Source organism: Chamaea fasciata, unplaced genomic scaffold (assembly GCF_029207755.1).
Source record: "Chamaea fasciata isolate MVZ Bird 193981 ecotype frontalis unplaced genomic scaffold, bChaFas1.0.hap1 SCAF_25, whole genome shotgun sequence".
NCBI classification, from domain to species: Eukaryota; Metazoa; Chordata; class Aves; order Passeriformes; family Sylviidae; genus Chamaea; species Chamaea fasciata.
Genome location: NW_027094110.1, coordinates 549,610 through 569,487, shown reverse-complemented (window position 1 = coordinate 569,487; position 19,878 = coordinate 549,610). Strand labels below are relative to the sequence as shown.

The 19,878-nt window shown below is 54.8% G+C and overlaps 1 protein-coding gene and 1 long non-coding RNA gene across 4 annotated transcripts in view; one reads left to right on the top strand and one right to left on the bottom strand.

Annotated features, from left to right (window-relative positions):
* LOC136301248 (uncharacterized) overlaps positions 1–11,741 on the top strand; it is a 51,277-nt gene extending 39,536 nt beyond the window's left edge. The window contains exons 2-3 of the long non-coding RNA XR_010723825.1: positions 10,157–10,280; positions 11,193–11,741. This is a non-coding gene — a long non-coding RNA (uncharacterized lncRNA). The remainder of the gene's footprint in view (positions 1–10,156; positions 10,281–11,192) is intronic.
* KCND3 (potassium voltage-gated channel subfamily D member 3) overlaps positions 1–19,878 on the bottom strand; it is a 99,843-nt gene that overhangs the window by 46,446 nt on the left and 33,519 nt on the right. The gene's annotated exons all lie outside the window — the stretch shown is intronic.

The window sequence follows — 19,878 nt, the reverse complement described above, 5'->3', positions numbered from 1 at the left end:
TCCAAATGGGAGGCCGAGACCTCTCAGTTCACCTTCCCAGGGAGCTGCTCGGAGGCCACAGGTCTCAGATCATTTTCAAATATCTTGTATTCATGTAGTTTTTACAGCCCGAACAAAAATGAGATTGTATATCTTAATATTAATGCAGAAAGTTGTAAATGGACTAAAAGCTAATAGCATAAAATAATCTTTAATTTCCTTTTGGTGCAGGGAAACGATTTAATAGGAGTAAAGGTCCGGGTGTGACAGCCTGGAAGGGCCTTCCATGAATTGAGCAAATCAAAGGATTTCGTGGCACCCAGTGCCCCGGGCTGGGGACAGGGTGGGCTGGTCACAGGTTGGGCTCGATGATCCTGGAGGGATTTTCCAGCCCAGTGATCCTGGGATTCTGCACACTGAGGGTGTTTTTATATTTCACTGCCTGGCTCTGGTCAAACCAGCTGCTGCCAGCATGTTTATCTCACTCGTAAATTTTGACTTCATAGGTCAGATCTCCTCTGTCTGGACATAAATGAAGAACAGCTCATTTTTAATATTTTTTCCCCCTACATTTGTGCTGACTGCTGCAGCAGTCATTGCCTGTGTGTTGCTGTGTCTGGAATATCAAATTTGGAGCTGATGTGCAGCCAGTCAGAGCAGGGGGGTGACCTCTGTCATGTTCATCTCCCCACGACTGCCATTCACGGGCTGCTCATCCCAACCAGAGACTGCTCCTGTGCGTCAGCCTGACTTTTATTCATTTGTTCCTTTATTTATCTATCCATCATCCCCTCCAATTGTTTGCATAAGAATGGAGATTAAAACTTCTGCAATAATAGCTGGAGCTGAAATTGGATTCTGAGCCTGCGGGGCCCGGGGCTGGTTGGAGCTGTCAGGAGCTCCCCTCGTTAGGGGCGATGTCCTGCCCCGGCCCCGGCCCTGCTGCCCCGCACATCGGGGGAAATTGTTCTTTCATTTGCGTGTTTGCAGCTCCCATTGCCCCAGTCGACGAACTGGAGCCGCCTGTGTCGTTTGTCCCAAGTCTCTTTCCCAAAGAGCCGCCACTGATCATCGACCTTTTTTATTCCCGTCGTTAATCCTCCTCCCTCCTTCAGTGCTCTGTTCATTTACTAATCCCGGCTGTCGTGTGCGTACATGTCGAGAGATGGAAATCTAATCTCAATGCGGTTTTCATTCCCTGTCTAATGTACTTATGGAGATTCACGGGATTGGAGCTTTTTTTTTTTTAGGGGGTTGGTAGAGGAGCAGATGCCCAAATGACCACGGGTACCTGGCCTGGGGAGTGAATCCAGACATCCCTGGATTTGCCTTGGCTTTATTCAAATGCCGGCTGGTTTTTGTAGTTATAAATTGCACTCTTATCCCTCCTGATGATTTCACCGAGACACAAGTGGTCTGTCAAGAGGTTTGGAGCCTTTCCCAGCCAAGGAGCTCCTTTAAACAGGAGAAGGGCTGGGCCGGGGCCGGGGCTCCTGCCCGGGGCAGAGCAGGACCTCGAGCCTCAGGCTGCCCCAGGGGCCGTTTACATCGGGTTCAAGGAAAATTTCCTGGCAGAAGGGGCTGCCCGGCATTGGAACAGTCTGCTCTGGGCAGGGGAGGGGTCGCCATCCCTGGAGGTGTCCAAAACCCGTGTGGCTGTGGCACCTGGGGACATGGTGACCGTGGTGGTGGCAGCGCTGGGCTGATGGTCGGGCTGCGTGACCCCAAAGCCCCTTCCCAACCCAAACAATCCCCGGATTGTCTGACCCCCAGCAGCAGGACCCCCAGCTGGAGAGGGGCAGAGCTGGAGGAGCTGCACAGGCAGGGCCCCGAGCAGGGGCTGGGAGAGCGGGGAGGATTGACAAGTTCAACGTCACAGGCGAGTCCCAAACGAATCTGCTGTGAGAGGTATTAGTCACAAGGATAAACTGCAGGGAGATTTGCATTTTATTCTCTTTATCCTCCTTCAATCCCCAGCAGCCCCTTCTGCCCACCCTAATTTGGAACATTTAGGGGGATTTGCTGCATTTTTTAGTAATTAAAGGTCCTGGAGAACAGTGAGTTCCTCTGAAGGGGATGATGATGTGTGTGCATGCTCGGGCCGGGGCGTGCACGGCTCCCTGTGCCTGCACGCTCGGAATCATGGACTCACTGAGGCTGGAAAAGCCCTGGAAAACCAGGAATCCAACCCTCACCCCAGCACTGCCCTGGCCACCCCTGACCCCCGTCCTCCAGTGCCACATCCACGTGTGAAGTCACCCTGGTCCCTGTCTGTGCCCATTCCCACTGGGAATCCACACTTGGGGTTTGTGGGTTCCCTCTGCTCCCCTCTGGGTTATTTTGGGGGCTCTCAGCTCCTGGCTGAGCCCTGCAGAGCTGCTTAAACACCTCAAACACAGCAGGACTTCCACACCAAGAGTCTGAATTCATCTGGGCTCTGTCATGGGCTGCTCTCATTGTGTTTTATGACCTTTAATTAATTAAGCTTCATAAAATTCTAATCATGCTGGAATTATTAATCCTGTTTTAAATTAACTGGCCAAAGAGAGGTGAAATGTCTCAGCAGGCTGTGGGTACCTGGTTTGAACCCTGACGTCCTGCTGCCTCCAGCCTTGCTGGAGCTCAGCAGGAAAATTCCCTTCCCACAGGACTTCAGGTGAAGCTTTTGGCTCTGAGGTGCTGAGTTCTTCTCTTGCACATGGACGTGACCCTGAGCAAACCATGTCTTGTCCCAGACCCAGCCACAGCCCTTGCTTTGGGAGCAGTCTCAGTAAAAGCAGGAGTGAGAATTCCCTCTCCTCCTGGCTGCCAAAAACCTCCCTGACTCCTTAATTCCTTTCCCACGAGTGCAGAAGTCAGTCCTATTTTATCAGTCTCAGCCTGGCGTTAACCGACTGGTAATTTTCTCTGGAAGGAAGGTTTGTGAGTGGTTATTTAAAGCTCTGCTGCACCTCCCCAGCGACGCGTACCAAATCTCTGTCCTTCTGAGGAGGGAGGCAGTGCTGAGGAGAATGGGAGTCCTGGCTCTGTTCCACTGGCTCTGCAGCCGGGCAGGACTGGCGATTACTTGGGGATGCTGAGAACCCTGTGTGTGTGTCCGTGTGTGTGTCTCCATAATCTCCCGGTCTCCACGATCGTTGCAGTTGGATTTGACCGTGAAGGGCACACACAGAGGCAGCAGCAGCAGCACCTGTGGCCACGGGGGTGGCTGTAGAAAAGCTGCTTCTCAGCCAGGGAGGTGGATTGCACAAAACTCCCCTCACACAGCACAGAATGACAGAATGGTTTGTGTTGGAGGGGACCTCACACCCCTCCGGTTCAATCCCTGCCTGGGCAGGGCTGCCACTCGCAGATCACTCAGGGCTTCCTTCAGCCTGGCCTTGGACATTTTAATTAAACAAAAAACCAACCCCCAAAAATCCAAACCCAGACTGCCAAGGCACAGTCTGCACTTGCTGCGTTCTGGCCTGGAGAGTGCTGAGTGTTAGCAGAGGAAATGCGTTTTGCTGGGTGTCAGAGGAGAGCTGAGAGCTCAGTGTGAAATTTTGTCCTCAAGGAAGAGTTTCCCAAGCCCTGGAGGTCCCTCTGTGCCTGAGCAGCCCGTCCTGCAGTCCTTTGTCCCTTCAGTGAGGCCCACTGAGCGCGGGGAGTCTGTCTGAGCGGGCAGGGGAGGTGGGGCTGGTCCTGTTCCTGCTCTTCCCTGATGCTCTCATTAGTTCCTCTGGGACCTCGGGCAAACCCACAGTTCCGCCCTGCCAGGGAACAGAGCAGAAGGGGACCCCTGGGCTCTCTCCTGTCCTGCAGCTCCCTGGTGTCCCTTCCCCTGGAAGCCACCAGGAGGGCAGTGCCGGCCAGGGGCTGGTGCTGCCACCGCAGCCAGGTCACTGCAGGGACGGTGTCGCCTGTGCCGGGGGTGTCACACCCGTAATAACTCTGCTCCCCACTCCGAGCCTGCAGTGGCCTCAGCAGGGGATTTTGGGGGCTCGGCAAGCCCCCAGCTCCCTCCCCCCGTGCCTGGCAAGCCCCACGAAGTGCTGACACCACAGAGACTGACAGCAGTCGGATGTTGCCACTTCAGGCAGGGATTTACTGAGAGATGTGAAATCTTTTGGGCTCTCTCCAACTCCCTCCTTCTCCATTCATTGTCTGATGAGACTCACCAGTGTCTGGCAGTGCTCAGAGTTCAGGGAAAAAACATCTCCAGACTCTGCCAGAAATGGAGTTTTTCTTGTCCTCCCTGCACTGAGCGGGGTTTCTGTGCTTGGGGTGACTCTGAGGCTCTCGGGGCTCACAGAGTGCTCTGACAGGAGCTCCTGTGGGCTCGTGTCACCTCGGGAAATGTTTGTGTCACCTCAGGAAAATCTCTGTGCCACAGCCCAGCACCTTTCCCTCTGGGCTGGCCCTGGACATTCCTGTCCTGGCACGGCCAAGACCAGGATCTGCTCCACGCTGTTTATGGAATTAAAGGGATTTTATTATGAGTTAGAAGTTCTTCTGAGCTCTTTGATGCTATTTCTGGGCCGGAACTTCTGAAGTGCAGTGAAAGGGTCATAAAAGGCTCCAGAAAGCAAATATTTGGTGGGTTTTGTTGGCATCGAAAGGAGCTGAGCTGACCTGAAGTGGGTGCAGGTGGTGCCAGGTACAGACAAGGACACAGGAATTGCTGCTGCTGGTATGCAGGGGGGATTGGGATGGGTGGGATCCATGGGGAGGGATCCATGGGATTGGATGGGATCATGGGGTGGCATCCATGGGATGTCCTGGGGGCAGCAGGGAGGTTCCAGGCTCTGGGACCCCACTGTACATTCTGTGCTCTCTGCAGGGCCGGGCAGTGTTTGCAGCAGGGAAACCACGGCTGAGCGCGTTGGTTTCTCCGTGTTTCTCCACAGCCCAGCCTGAGCCTGGCAGAGTTTCCTGTGCAGCCCCAATCCACAGCCCCAGAACAGGTACTTGAGAGCAGGGAAGATGAAACATTTCATTATTTATTTCCCTGTGGTGATCTCTGTACACTCCAGTCAGGAGATTTGATTACATTTACATTAGCATGCTAATAATTCATCACATTACCCAGACTCTTCAATCCAGATGCAATGAGGTATTAGCAGTAAAAATACTCTTCATCTGTATTTATTTCTGGGCATGTTTTAAACATTTTTATTTTCCTTACTGCTTTGGGCTTACCAAAGGAGTCTTGTCACTGTCCCCAGGTATCTGCAGTTTAGGGAACCAGAACTGGGGATGTGTTCCACGCGTTTTTAAATGGAGTTGGCATTTACTGTCTGTTTGGAAGGGGTTTGTGCTGTGGCAGGGAGTGGAATGAGATGAGCTTTGAGGTCCCTTCCAACCCAAACCGTTGCAGGATCCTGGATGTGAGCTGGTATAAATCCATCCAGACACAAAGACATCTATATATGTATGTATGCAGATTGCTCAGGCGTCTTTAGACACCCACAGATTTCGATTTTGTTTAGTCAGAAAGCTGCAGAGTGGCAACGGGAGGCTCTGAGCTAAACGATGTCACAGGCTGTGGATCACAGTGAACACAGGGACTCACAAAACAGGGAATTTGTGAGAAGCTCTGGCAAGATCAGACTGGATAACCTCAGATTTGATTTGAAGAAGGAAGATTAACATCCCGATCACGAGGAATAATTGTTACAATATTTCACATTGCACTGGAGCTTATTGCTGAAATCCTCTGTTTGACACTGGTGAATATTCTGCTATTTTATCATTTGCCGACTTGCATAGGAAATGGAGAATCCTGCCAGGAGTGAAAAGTAACAGTGCTTTTCATTGTAAATGTGAAAAAAATAAGCATCAGTGGCCATTTCTGGAGCTACCTGGGCTGGGCTGTAATGAGGTTTTCCTTCGGAGCAGGACGTGTCTCAGTCATACCCCGCGCAGAGACGTCTCTGCTCTCCCCTGAACGCCCTGACCTTCCTCTGGCTGACATGTGTCTGCTGCCGATGGAAAACGTCCCAAATTCTCCAGCCAAGGAGGAGAAGTGTGCTGGAGTTAAGGAAGTTGCTGACAAAGTGGGTCATTAATAACACTGCCAGGCCTTTGTGCAGAGGTGCTCGGGGTAAATTGTCACTCAACAGTTTGTAATTTCCTGGGTTTTGTCATTTTGAAGGAAATTCTGAGGCTGGGTGAATTTTGTTTGTGAAGCATTCAGTTGGGTTTAATTGCCTGCTTTTCTTTTATAAATCTGATCTGATAATGGAAGGTTTAGAGGCAAATTCTTTTTACTGCAATAGATTTTTCTCTCTCTTTTCCCTTTGTGTTTTGGATCCCGCGGGAGGGGGGCTGAACTGAAGTCCCAGTGAGGGTGTGGGGAACTGAGAACCATTTTCTTTGAACCATTATTTTACTTTTCTCCACATTTTAATCCCTCTTGGATGGCAATTCTCATTTTTTAGGGGCTGTGAGGTCTCAGGGAATTCTGATGCTCCAAAGTGCGCTTGGGATGCTCAAGCTTCTGGTTATTGTCCCTCCCCTCCTCATCTCTCCCTGTCCGGCTGTTTCTGCTTTAGCTTTAGCAGCATCCCAACCTCTGCAGCAGTGTGTTTGCAGGGCTGCAGTTCCAATTATCTCGGGGCTATTTTCCTCCAAGCAGGTTCGTTAGCAAGTGCTCAGCCCTAGTGCAGGAAATGGCTCTCTTAATACCTGGAGTGTGTCTCAAAAATTGTTCTGACATCAGATGTCTTTCAATTACAACTCTTAATCTTTATAATAACAGTTCGTTTTCTTAATTAGAAAATGATAACCACGGTGCTCTAATGAGAACGGCAGAGCTCTGAAATGGTTCAGTGTTTCAGAGCCCGAGGGAAGGCAGCGAGGCTCCACCTGCCCGGGCTGTCCCAGCCCGGCTCTGCTGCCCTTGCACAGGGATGCCAGGGGGTGCCAGGGAGGAATTCTGGGCTGGAGCTGCTCTGAGGGGAAGCTGAAGAGCTGCTCCCACTCTTGGGGTGCTGAGGGTTCCCTGCCCTGCAGCCCTGGCCCAGCTCACCTGAGCTCAGCCCCACTGTTGGCTAAAGGTGGGATTTCCTGGCTAAAGGTGGGATTTTCCTGCCTAAAGGTGGGATTTCCTGGCTAAAGGTGGGATTTCCTGGTTAAGGTGGGATTTCCTGGCTAAAGGTGGAATTTCCTGGCTAAAGGTGGGATTATCCTGGCTAAAGGTGAATTTTCCTGGCTAAAGATGGGATTTCCTGTCCCAGGGGCAGGAAAAGGGAGCCTGGCTCCTGTGGGGCTCTGCTCCCTTCCCCTGCCCTGAGCTCAACCCCTGCAGCCACCTCGGGGATTTTCACTTTGTGCTGTGGCAGGACCCGGGGGAGCTCTGGGGGTCAAGGGAGGGGATGAGCAGTGCCAGGAGTTCCCAGGTGTGTTCCCATGGGAGTCCTGGGCGCTGCCAGCCCCTCCTGCCTTCCCTCCCAGGAGAGCAGGACTGCCAAAGTCCCTGCTCCCCCCGTCCCCACAGCTGCTGCTTTTCTGCTCAGCTCTTCCCCGAGATGTGATGTTACAAACCCACCTTTTGCTTTCCCAAACAAATCCCACTTTTACCTCTGAGCAAAGCCATCTGAAACGCACTTAGCAACCGTCAGAGGCTATTTTTAGCTCCTATCAGGGTGGAATGCTCAAAACGTAATAATCTCATGCTCGAAGCTTTTTCCCTTCTTCCCAGAGACCTGAACTTGCTGCCACTGAGGGAGAAGCTCCTGAGCCCTGCCCAGACCCTGGCTGTGCCCACACCTCACTGTCCATGGTCACCTGGGGCACTCTGGTCACTCCTGGGCCACGGGGAAGGGGCTCGACAGGGCAAACCAGGTGTAAGTGCTCAGATCCCTGACCAAGGGTGTGTGTAGGACAGGGATGCAAAGAGAGGATGTACAGGGAGTGAATAAACACCTCCATGGCTCCAGGAAAGGTGGGGCACAACCCCAGGAAAACTGGGCTGCAGGTGTTAACCTTCCTCCTGAAATGCACTTCCCATTTTCTCCCCTGTGGGCCTGATATTTCTGGGTCTGAGAGATTTTAGCCTGCTGGCAGCTACTGACTTTTTCCCAAGGAAAAATTTCTCCAGAAAGCTTCTTCTCCAAACAATCCTGGCAAACAACTCTCCTTCCTCAAAGCAACCCTTCTCCAGGTGGTGTTTTGCTGTTTCCCTAGTTAACCAATGGGATCAGAGAGGTGTCGTTCCTATTCACCAGCCATGTTCAGTCTGTATGGGAGCACCTTAGAAAAGGCAGTAAGAATTAGGCAATGAAAGTCTTTTTTCTGTGCTCTTTGCCTTCTGAACTATTTGGAGTCTCTCATCTTTGGTTCATGTCCTCCAACGGCAGTGCCCCCCCTCAGCCCCGGGATCTGGGCCCCTGCAGGGGCTGCCGGCTCCGGGGCTCTGTGGGAGATGTGTCTGCCGCTGGTCTGTCAGCTGTTACTACAGCAGGGCAGGAGGGATGATCTCGGGGCTGCAGAGCCGGGCTGGGACACCGGCCTTCCCAAATCACCCCTGCACTGCTGCGTGGGACCGTGGCCTGTGTTTCCTGGCTCTGCTCACCAGAGTCTGAGTGGCAGAGGTGACGGGGCTCCCGTTGCTCCTTCCAGAGCTGGAGTGACCTCCTGTGCCAGATCAGAAATAGATTTTAAATAATTCATTGAATAAAGTCTAGGATTTCTGTAAATGTCTGTCTGATTCTCCTCGCTCTTTATTATTCCTGGCTTCGGTGGCAGCCCGTGGAGCACAGCGCCTCATCCCTCTTGTCACCACATCTCCTCTGCCTCCCTTCACTCACAGACCGGTCCTTTGCCTTGACCGCCACTTTAATTTCTCCTTTTTTCTCTTGAACGAGGGAATTATTTGGCTTTGATTTCCCCACTGGAGCGCGGTTTGCTGCGATGGGAGAGGACAGAGCCATGACTCCCCGGGCGTGGAGCTGCCTCCCGTCCCAGGGCAGTCCTGTGGACACCGGGATCCGCCCCGCTCCCGCCTGCATCCGCTCATCACGCCGGGCAAAGTCAGGCCGGGAGCGTAAACCTCTAATCCTGGCTTTGGGGAGAATAAAAACCTGCCGGGGGGGGCTCCAGGGCTCCTGCGAGGAGGGCAGGGCAGCCACGAGGCAGAGCTCTGGAACTCTGCATGGGAGCAAACCAGGGAATTTGGGGATTTTCCTGACTCCAGGCACTCTGCTTACTCCTCATCACCAAAGGGATGGGTTTGTTTTTGCTGTTCAGCTCCGGGCTGGGACAGAACAGAATTTACATTTTTTCCTCGCAAAGGCACACTCCTGTCTTATTGGACGGTGTGAAATAAAATCAGGAGGAATGTTATTTCATCAGGGAGAAAGGAAAGAAAGGGGGAATAAAGTTGGACTGGGCACAACTAGAACGTTTTATGTCCTTTTGTTAAAAACTGGTACAAAGTTGGAGGGATTTATTTCCATCACAGCCCTCCTGGCTGTCTCACCTGTGGGGAAGTGAGGCTGGATTTATTCCAGGCTGAGCAGGAGTAAAATGTACTTTCCTTCAGCCCCAGGACCTCGTGTGAGCTCCAGTTTTCTCCCCTGCAGGAGCAGGTACTCTGGGAGGCTGGGGCGGGTCTGCAGGCCCTCAGCCCTTGCCTTTTCCCTTTCTTGCAGGGATTTAACCCAAAGACGATCATGCCTGATCAGTGGTGAGTTCCTGGCGCTGGTGCTGCCAGAACCTTTCTTGTTCTGTGGCTTCAAAAGACTTGGTTTTTCTTTTGAAAATTCTGTTTCTTTTGTGCTCTAACCCCCCTGGTTCTGTGTGGATTACAGCAGCCCTGGTGGGTGTGTGTGCACAGGGCAGGAAAAGCTGGAGTCAAACCCAGAGCCCTTTAAGTAACAAAACAAAAACAGAAACACAGGAGCAGAATTGCACCGGAGCTCGTTTAAGCCTCCCTGAAACCTCCATTGTGCGTGTGTTTGAATGTTGTAGTTACTGTGGCACATCTCATTTTCCTTTATTCCCCGGTGGATGTTTCCCTGAGAGTTTGGTACAGATGCTGAACAATAAAGCCTGGTGCAAATTGCCTTCCAACTGCTAGGTAATTACAGCCGGCTTTATGCTAAATGTAAAGAATGTACTGCTATTTTTTAATAAAGGGAACATCTTTTCTTATCTGATGCTCTACCACAGCCTCATTTGTCTCACTTTCCAGCTGGAGGGGAGCTCCCAGTCGCTCGCACCCGGCAGGAGCTGCTGGCATGGCTGCGTTTCCACACTCCTCCCAGAACCTGCCTGTTGCAGAGATCAGCTGGAGCTTCAGAGCCCGTGTGTGTTCAGTGAGTAACTTTAAATATTTAATATGACTACACGGAGGCCAGGGAGGCTGTTTCTCTCCGTACTTGTTACCACAGCAGAGTGTTGGGCTGCAGCAGAGGATTAGCTGCACGTTGTGTCACATTTGTCAGTGTTTACTAACCACCAGTGACATTATCATCGCTCACCCTCAGCCTGAGCAAACACGGAGCTCCCCAGCCCTGCTTGGAGGGAGTTGTCTGTGTCCAGCTGAGCATCTCCAGCTGCAGCAGGAGGGCACTGACTGCTCTGCCCTGCAAACACCTGCGGGATGGCTGGCACTCACCTGTGGGGAGAGGCCTGGGCAGAGGGGGCTTTGGGGAGCCTAAACCCTGGGGCTTGCAGAGTGCAGGGTGGGCTGGGCTGTCCCACAGGAGCTGCAGCCCCTGCCCTGCCCAGGGCTCTGCTCACAGAGAGTGGAGTCACTGCCTGTGACCCCGAGCTGATGGGAGCCAAAGGGACACAAGGTCAGCCCCAGCAGCCAGGAACCTGCACTCCAGACTGCACAGGAACCAAGAGATCCTAGAGGAAAGACGTTTCTGTGAAGCTTTGACCCCGGGTGTGGCGGCGGTGACAGGTGTGGGGTGTCTCCTGAGCTGCCCAGTGCTGTCTGATGGGGTTTGCAGTCACCTGCTGCCGGGGCCTCTCCTGTGGCTCCCCGTGAGGGAGTGGGATGGAGTCTGGGGTTGGTTCCAGAGCTGTTGAGCTGTTCTTAGAAGGAGCTGTGTGCTGCTGGAACACACAGCACCAGCAGCAGCAGCCCTTGGTGCCAGGATCTGCAATAAAAGCCCGTGCTGGGGGAAAATTGCTCCCAGGTCCTTGTGGATATTGTAGTGAGGTTTAAAATGAATCTCTGCTGTTGCTGTTTATGACCTTCTTTATCTATTTCCCATTAGCTTTTATGTGGCTGATGGATGGGAAGGCAGGAACCGAGAGGTGCACCGTGATGAGCACAGAGGTTTCCAGCTCCTGTGGACCTGCCCCTCAGCCAGAGCAGCTCCCTGCCAGGGCCCCGTTTCCCTGCCAGCAGAATCACCCCAAGAATCGTCCCCTGCCCCAGAGCAACGCCAGCGGCCCCCCCGATGGGACAAGTGGCTCTGGGAGGGGCCACAGGCCTGCCCTGCTCCCAGCTGAGATTAACCACGAGCAGGAGAGATGAAATCATGAGGAGAGAGTCCTGCCCTGCCACCGGGTGACTTCACAGCCAGAGAAATCCCCACGTGGCTCAGGAGACACAGAAACCCCACCCAGACCCGGCCTGCCTTCCACCAGCACTGCTGAGCGGTTGAAATGTGCAATTTAACATATGGCTAATAAACTACTAATTAAAACAAATAGGAAACAGTCAACTAATCAAATCTTCTCGTTGCCATATGGCAAAATTCCCTGGCAGGCTCGGGGAGAGGAGTCGCCCAGCCCGGGGTCTCAGCAGGGCCCGGTGACTCAGCAGGATCGGGGTGAGGCTGGAGTTTGGGCGATTATTCCCCCGTTGCCAAGCACCAAAACCTCCTCTCCTCTCCTGCTTTGGTCGCTGGGAGGTTTTTCCCTTCTCTCCCCATTTCCCCTGGTGTCAGTGGCAGGGCTGGCAGGGCCCAGCCCCAGCTCCCACCTGGCACTGGCAGGAGGGTGAGGGTGGCACACAAAGCTCTGGGCACCCGCAGGGGAGGCTGAGCTGTTCCCCTCGGCTGCAGCACCTTCCCAGCTGCTCCCACCTGCCCCTGCCCGCCCAGGGGCTGTCTGAGACCGGCTTTGTCAGTGCTCAGAGACTGTGACTGCCCATCCTCCCTGGCAGTGCCCCCGGGACAGTGGGAGGTGTCCCTGCAGGGCAGGGGTGGCCCTGGGTGGGCTTTGGGGTCCCTTCAACCCAACCAGGCTGTGGTTCTGGGAGAGCTGTGAGCACCCAGGGGTGCAGGGGGTGCCCAGGGATGCTCAATCACCCAGGGGAGCAGGGGATGCTCGGGGGGTGCTCAGAGCTGTTCATTTATGGGAGCAGGGCATGCTCAGAGCACCCTGAGCAGGGGGTGCTCAGCTGTCCCTTGCAGCTGTCCCAGCAGGGCCACTCTCGGAGCAGGGGATGTCACTGTCAGAGCAGGGGATGTCACTGTCAGAGCAGGGGATGTCACTCTCGGAGCAGGGGATGTCACCAGGGCAGAGCCTGGCAGCACCCCACGGATGAGGATCTCCTGCTCCGTGTTTTGGTGGGGCAGTGCTCTGTGCTGATGCCTCTGGCAGCACGGCAGCTGGGTGGAGGGGAGTTTGGAGGCAGGAAAAAGGCCTCGGAATGATTCAGCAGGAATTAGCTCTGCTCCACGCTCGGCCTGGGTACCAGGGGTGCTGGAGGGAGGGAGGGAGGCGGCAGCTGGAGAGCTCAGGGTGTCTCAGACTCTGCCCCACCACCTCTGGGCCATTTCTGTCCAGACCACTGCCAGCAGGGTCAGCCCTTGTGGTGACATTGGAGAAACGTTGTTTTTCAGTTCAAAGAGCAGGATTTAATGGGGAAGCAGAGGGGCAGCACCAACCTCTGCTCTCTGGGGGCAGCAGCCAGGGAACGGCTGGAGCTGGCCCAGGGCAGGGTCAGCTGGATGTTTCTGGAGAATTCTTCCCCCAGAGGGTGCTGGCACTGCCCAGGGAATGGTCCCAGCGCCGGGGCTGCCAGAGCTGCAGGAGCTCCCAGGGATGCCCAGGGTGGGGTTCTGGGGTCTCTGCAGGGCCAGGGGCTGCTCTGGGTGATCCCGGGGTCTCTCCAGCTCAGGACACTCAGTGATTCCGTGTTTTACACTGGAAGTGGTGATGGACTGTCCTGCAGGGACCCTGGGCTGGTTAATTAAGCTGCAGCCTAGTCAATGATCGGAATTAGGAACAAAACAGGATGTTTGCCCTCTCTCTTTTATTAACTTACTCCAGCAGCAGCGGGTGAGTCAGAGCCTTCCCTGAGCACTGAGATCCCCTGGTCGCGTCGGCTGGGGCTGCAGAGCCCTGAGCTCACAGAGCCCTGCCCTGGCCCTGGGGTCCTTTTCTGGGTGTTTGCACCCCAAAAGTTTAATTTGAAACCATTAGCAACGGATGGGCTTTAACCTGAAGTGACAAGAGGCCACAGAGAGCAAATCCTGCCATGAGGCAGGAAAAGTGTGTCCCCTCTGTGAGCTGATGTGTCCCCGTGGAGGGGAGCTTTTATCCTCTCCTGAACAGGACTTCAGTTCTCAAATGGAGCCAGCGCTCACAAAGAACTGTAACTGGATTTTTTCAGACCTTTTGCCCTCGTCTAGCCTCAGCTCCAAGTCATGTTCCGGGGAATGAGAAGGGAATGGGGAGCTCGGTGTTAGCAGAGCACAGCCCTGAGGGGTGGGAAGGGTCGTTTCTTATGGGCATGTGGGGTCAAAGGGGCCAAAACGTGGACTGTGGGAAGATTTCTGCCCTGAGCCCTCATTAAGGAGTTTTATTTGGCTTCGTTTTGCAGACAGCCAGTAAGAGATAAAGCCTGATGCTCTTCACAAAGTGACAGAATTATAACAAAACGTAACAGAAGTGACTGAGGCGCCACAGGGGGGTTCTGGGCTGGATCCACCAGGGCCCTCAGTGCCCCAGTCACCGTCCAGGAAAGGCCTTCAGCACCTTCACCGAGAGCACAGTTAAATCAGTGCTGCTCTGTGTGCTGCCCCAGGAGCAGAGCTCAGGACGCTCCAGCAGACCCTGGGCCCTGTTCTGCATCTGCACAGGGGGCCCTTCCACCCCTGAATCCTCCCCCCTGGGCCTGGGGAACATCTCTGGGAAAAGGTCCCTGGAAACCTTGTATGGAGAAAAGGAGCCACCCAAAAAATGATGATGGTGAGGAGGGGCTGAACTCCACAGAAAACATGAGTGATTTTCAGGAGTAAGGAAAGGAGTCATGAGCTCATCGCGGCTCTGACATACCTGCAGGACGTGGGTGTTTGGCCGCCGGCCCCAGGGTGATCACAACCTTCCGTCTGGCCCCAAAAGCTGTTAATGAATTCCTGATCCCCCATGGGCACCTTCTGTTTAATTACCAGTGCATTCTGCCCCTCCCACCGGGCACTGGGTGCCCAGGCTTCGCGAAGACACCCCAAAGGGGTGAATTTCCCTCAGATCCAGCTACAAACCCAGAGCTGGGCTGAGAGGGATGGGTCTGGTGGGAAGGGACATCTCCCCATTGATCACAGGCTCAGGTTTAGGAGAACATTGTGCAGTCATATGGACAGAGATGGAGATAAATATCACATGCAATTTCCTCCAATGAATGTGAAGCCAGGGAAGGGTAATTTAGTTACATTAAATAAGTCTGATTCCCCAGGAATGGATTTTCTGTGGCTGGACCTTGAGCTTTCACTGGCATCCAAAACTTCTCCGCTGTCTCTTCTCCCCAGGCTGAGCCAGCAGCCAAATGCTTAAATCCTCACCATATGGCCCCTCTTGGGTTTGACTCGTGGGCAGGAGTCAGGCCCCCGGCGCTTCCCTCCCTCCAGACAGGCTCGGAGACGACGGGAGCAGGGCTGTGTTCCCACAGGAGATTTAATTTCCCTCCCCGGGGTGTCCTGGCCCTCAGAGGGATGAGACAGCTCATTTCTCACCCGGAGCAGGGCCAGACCAGATGTGCCCCTGCCCGGCGGCGTGCGGAGCGCGGGGAGCTCCGGGGTGCGCAGGGATTCCTGCCCCACCATCCGCCGCCCTCGGGGCTGGGGAGGGCTGTGCCTGCGCTGCCCAGGGGGGCTGGGAACCCCGTCCCCGGGCAGCCTGGACAGGCCTTGGAGCGCCCTGGGGCAGGGTTTGGAGCGCCCTGGGGCAGGGTTTGGAGCGCCCTGGGGCAGGGGAAGGTCCCTGCTGGTGTCAGCCCTGTCCTGCACAGCCCCTGGGGGTGAGCAGGACCCGGCTCTCTGTTCGCTGTCCCTGCTCTGGCCCAGGGCTGGCTCTGCCAGCGCTGTCCCCCTGCAGCTCAGGCAGCCCAGAGCAGACAGCTGGCAGTGACACCAGGGTGCTGGAGGCACAAACGTGGCCAGGGGGCTCCAGGCTCCTCTGGGGCTCCTTTGCACCAACAGCGAGCTCCCGGGCTGGCAGGGAAGGTTTGAAGGATGACAATGAGGTCATTCTCACAGATATTCACAGACTGCTCTTCAATGTTTGATGAGCAGCTTGGGCCTCTTGGTGGAAAATGACTACGGAGCTTTATGGGGGTTTTTATCTGGCTTTGATTTTTATTTCCTCCAGACTCATCAGGTGTTTGGGGAGCTGGCTGTGCTGCCAGCCTGCCCAGGAGCAGGGCAGGGGGGCACAGCCTGTCCCTGCCCTGTCTGAGGCTGTGTCTGGTGGCCCCAGAGCCCCCGGGGCTGCTGCAAATGCTCAGCACAGTGAGCAGGTCACAGTGACCAGAGGCCTTTGGTCCCCCCAGTGCTGAGCCCATCTCCTGCCTCCCCAGGGTCCAGGAAAAATACCCTGACATCAAATGTGGGTAAAACACCGATGGGGGTTTGTGCCCTCAGCTCTGGGGCTGCAAACACTGTTCATGGTGTTGGGGAGGGTTCTGTGGGGCTGGCCCTGCTCCTGCCCCTCCTGGCCCTGCTCCTGCCCCTCCTGGCCTGCTCCTGCCCCTCCTGGGCTGCTCCTGCCCCTCCTGGCCCTGCTCCTGCCCCTCCTGGCCCTGCTCCTGCCACCCCTGGCACTGCTCCTGCCCCTCCTGGCCCTGCTCCTGCCCCTCCTGGCCCTGCTCCTGCCCCTCCTGGCCCTGCTCCTGCCACCCCTGGCACCTGCTCCCTCCTGCCTTTCCCCCTCTGCCACCCCGGGCCAAAATAATTTATTGGACGTTTTCAGGAAAAGCTGCTGGGTTCCTGCTGGGCGGATCAGTGGCTGTGACCAAAGCAGGAGCACTGCCCCGTGTCCTGTCCCTCCATCCCCTGTCCCCAGTCCCTCCCCAGCTCTCCTGGAGCCCCTTTAGGCCCTGGAGGGGGCTCTGAGCTCTCCCTGGAGCTTCTCCTGTCCAGTGAGCACCCCCAGCCACCCGGGGAGCCCGGGCTGGGGTCCAGCAGAGATCTCTGCTCTCCGGCTGGGACAAGGCTGCTCCCTGTCACTGCTGCTCTGCGGGTTCCTCTCCCTCCACCCGGGGTTACTGCACTGGCACACACTGGTTCCCCACCAAGTGCCACAGGCACTTCACTGCAGAGCCTTCACCCGGTCCCTGCTGGGCTCCAAACCGACCGAACTCCACCTGGCTGTAAGCGAGGGGCTGAACACAGACCTGGCAGAGCTCTGCCTGCCCCAGAGCCAGCGTGGGGACTAAACCAGAGCCGTTCCCTGCACAGGTCTGTGCCTGAGCCTCTGACCCTTCCCCATCCCCCCGAGGAGCCCAGAGCCGCCAGTGCAGGGCTGAGCCCCCCTGGAAAAGCTCCTTCCCCTCCCTGCTGGGCTCCCAGCTTACCCCACAGGAGCCCCAGCACTGAGATTTGCAGTGCTGCAGCTGCCCTTGCTCTTTGCTCTGAAATTATTTTGTTTCCTTGTGTACTCTTTAGTGAAGGTATTTGCTTCTCTCTGGAAAGGCGCAGGATCCTTTTGGCATTTCAGAAAAGGTGGGCAGGATGAATTATTCATTTTAAAAGTGTGTGACATTATGATGGAGCTTCAGCAAAGTACATTTAAACATTACAAAATAGGATGAATCAGTTTAAACTCATCTGAGCTTATCATATATCAGATCAAATGACTGATATAAAGGCTAAAAAGGAAAAAAAAAAAAAACCTCTTCTCAAACCATTTCTAAATTAGACTCCAAAACCACACCAAATATAAAAGGGGGTTTATTTTCAGATCTTTTAATGCCAAGAGGTTTAGGGAAAATTGATGAAAATACAGGGTTAAACCCCCGTTTGCTAAAACAGCGATTTAACTGCAGAACTGCGCTCAGGTAAATCCCTGGAGGCAGGACAGGGGCAGGTGGGGACAGACCGCGGGGACTGGGGGATGGCTGGGGGCTCAGAACACAAATTCCCCGGGACAACTCGTGTAAAGAGGGAGGGAAAAGGATAAAGTGGTGAAAGACGGCGGAGAGAACCTCACGGAGGTGCCTCAGGAGCCTCCTCAGGCTCGGCTCGGCTCTGGCTCCTTTACCCTGAAGTGGTTTATTTTGTTCTGCAAACGTAAATACGAGTATTTCTACTTCCCCCTGCAAACCCCTCTTTCCTGTGCATCAGATGAGGAGGATCCTTCACCCCGCACAATGGATGTCCTGAAGTACAAAGCCTTGGGAATAGGATGTTTGGACACAGAATTTAAACAGCCCTCGTTATTTCCACGAAAACCGCGTCTTTAAGAGTCCAATTCCGGGGGAAAATCCTCTCCAAGCAGCCATTTAAGCAGAATTGTTGTTTATTTTTACGCTTTAAAGATCGCTCTTTCGGTGATCATCGTTCGCTTCCTGCCAGGCCGTCAGCTCGCCCCGGGGCTGTTGTTTTGCTGCTCCCATCTGGAGCGGGCACAGCAGGAGTTTCCCGGCTCCTGCCGGGCCCTGCCTGGTGCTGCGCTCCCTGTCCCAATCTCTGTCCCAGTTCCTCCCCTCCCCGCACCTTTCTTTGCCCCGATTCCCCGCGGAGAGGGAATCCTCGGGCTCTGGCGGAGCCGCTCCATCCCCTGCGCTCCCCGCCCGGCCGGGTGAGGAGGAGCAGCGCTGCCGCCTCCCCAGCGCGGCCCCTGCACACCCACCTGCCTTTGTGCTGCTCCAGTCTGCCCAAATATTCATTCCGTGCCCGCTTTCCTTCACTTTCCCAGCAAACAAGACCTTTCCCCCTTCACCCTGACCTTCAGATCCTTCCCCCTGCCCCAGTCCCTGCAGGAGCGGCGCAGACGCTGGACCAGCTCTCAAACACGTGCTTTTGGTTGCCCAGAAAATTAATGTCGCTGCTCTGCTTTACCAAAATCCCCGGGAAAAGTCCCTGAAAGCCTCTAAATCCGAGCTGTGACTCCTTGTGGTCATTAGGATGGGGGGAATGTCAACAGAGCCGCTCCAAAATCCTGCCCAGTTCAGCCTCCCGTCCCTCACGGTGACAAGTGTCAGGAATTTTCAGGAATTGCTCCTGGAAAAGAGACCCTGAGCCAGGGGAAAACCTGCAGCAGGGCCACTTCTCTATGAATTGAAAGGAATTAGAACCTTTTCTAAATTCGCGTTGCCTTATTCTGACCCCAGCTCCTGGTTCTGATGGAAATGTTGGTTCCGTCAGAAAAGGCAGCGGAGCTCTCGCTCCCAGGGAGGGGCTCAGTGAATCCCCAGGCCTGTCCCGTGGGGCTGCACCCCTGGATCTCTTTGCCGGATTTGTCACTTTGACTCGAAGCCTCTCAGCCCCCTCCCGCCTCGTGTCCTTCAGACCAGCGGGAATTTCACCGTCCTGGTCCCCTGCCCCTTCCCAGCCCCTCCAGCTGCCCTTGGGGGCACAGGGCAGCCCTGCGGCCCAGCCGGGCCTGGAGCTGGGTCACTGCCTCCTGCCAGGCTGAATTTCCCTGCGATCGCAATTGGATGCAGTGCTCCTCATTAGGTGAGGTCCTAATCGCCCGCGCTGCGTTGCTGTGCAACAACTGCTGCAATTAATCCCCCGGGCCGGGAGACTCAGCCGCTCCTCCCGCGTATCTGTCATTGGCGAGGCTGTAATGGGCCCTTCTCAAGGAATATTATTTAATATTTAAAAACAGTGATACTAATGGACTGTGCATTTGCTGCAATTAAACCCTCGGGGGGGTGGGTTGTGTAAACTCTGCCTTCAGCTGCTGGAGTGTGGCACCTTCTCACAGACTTTGCACTCGAGGACGCGAGGAGGAAAGTGGGGTAATACAATTCCCAGGCAATTACACATTGCATGCACACACTGTAGCTGCTGAAAGCATTTATCATAATTAATGGAACCACACTGATTATCAAAGGGTGTTTGGATAATGATTGATTTGTCACTTGTAAGGCCGTGCAGGACATCAGAGCACAAATTACACTGATTTACTGGAAGAGTTACAGGCTTTCAAGTGCAGCCACTCCTTGGGGGCGAATCTGGGGCTCTGCTGCTCGTTCCTCGCTCTCTGGGTCCCTCAGAAACATTTCCATGTGATACAATAGCAGAAGGAGAATTTCTGCAAAGGGGAGGCTGGACTGAAGGGACAGAACAGCCAGGGATGCTCCACAACTCACAGGGACACAAAGCTGCTCCTTCCCTCTCAGCAGAGCCAGGAGAAAAGCAGATTGCACTTGGCTGTGCCCGGAGCCCCGCCAGGCTTTGAAGCCCCCGGGCAGTTTTCCACCTTCACTCCCATTACTGCCTCTCCTATTGTCAGTTGAATTCCCAGGTTTTCCCCAGCCGGTTCTTCGCAGCCATTCAACATTTCTCCCGTGTCAGAGGGAAGGATGGCTTTACACGGCGTTGCCATGGAAACACCTGCTGGGGACGGGCTGGAGATGGGTGAGAGCAGGAAACGCTGGGGAGGCTGAAAAGCCGAAGTGCAGGAGCCCCAGCAGGTTTCTGTCCTCAGCAGGACTCCCAATTTTTGTGGATTTATTTGCACAGTTCAGAACTCTGTGTCAGAAGCAGGGAGTGGGCAGTAATG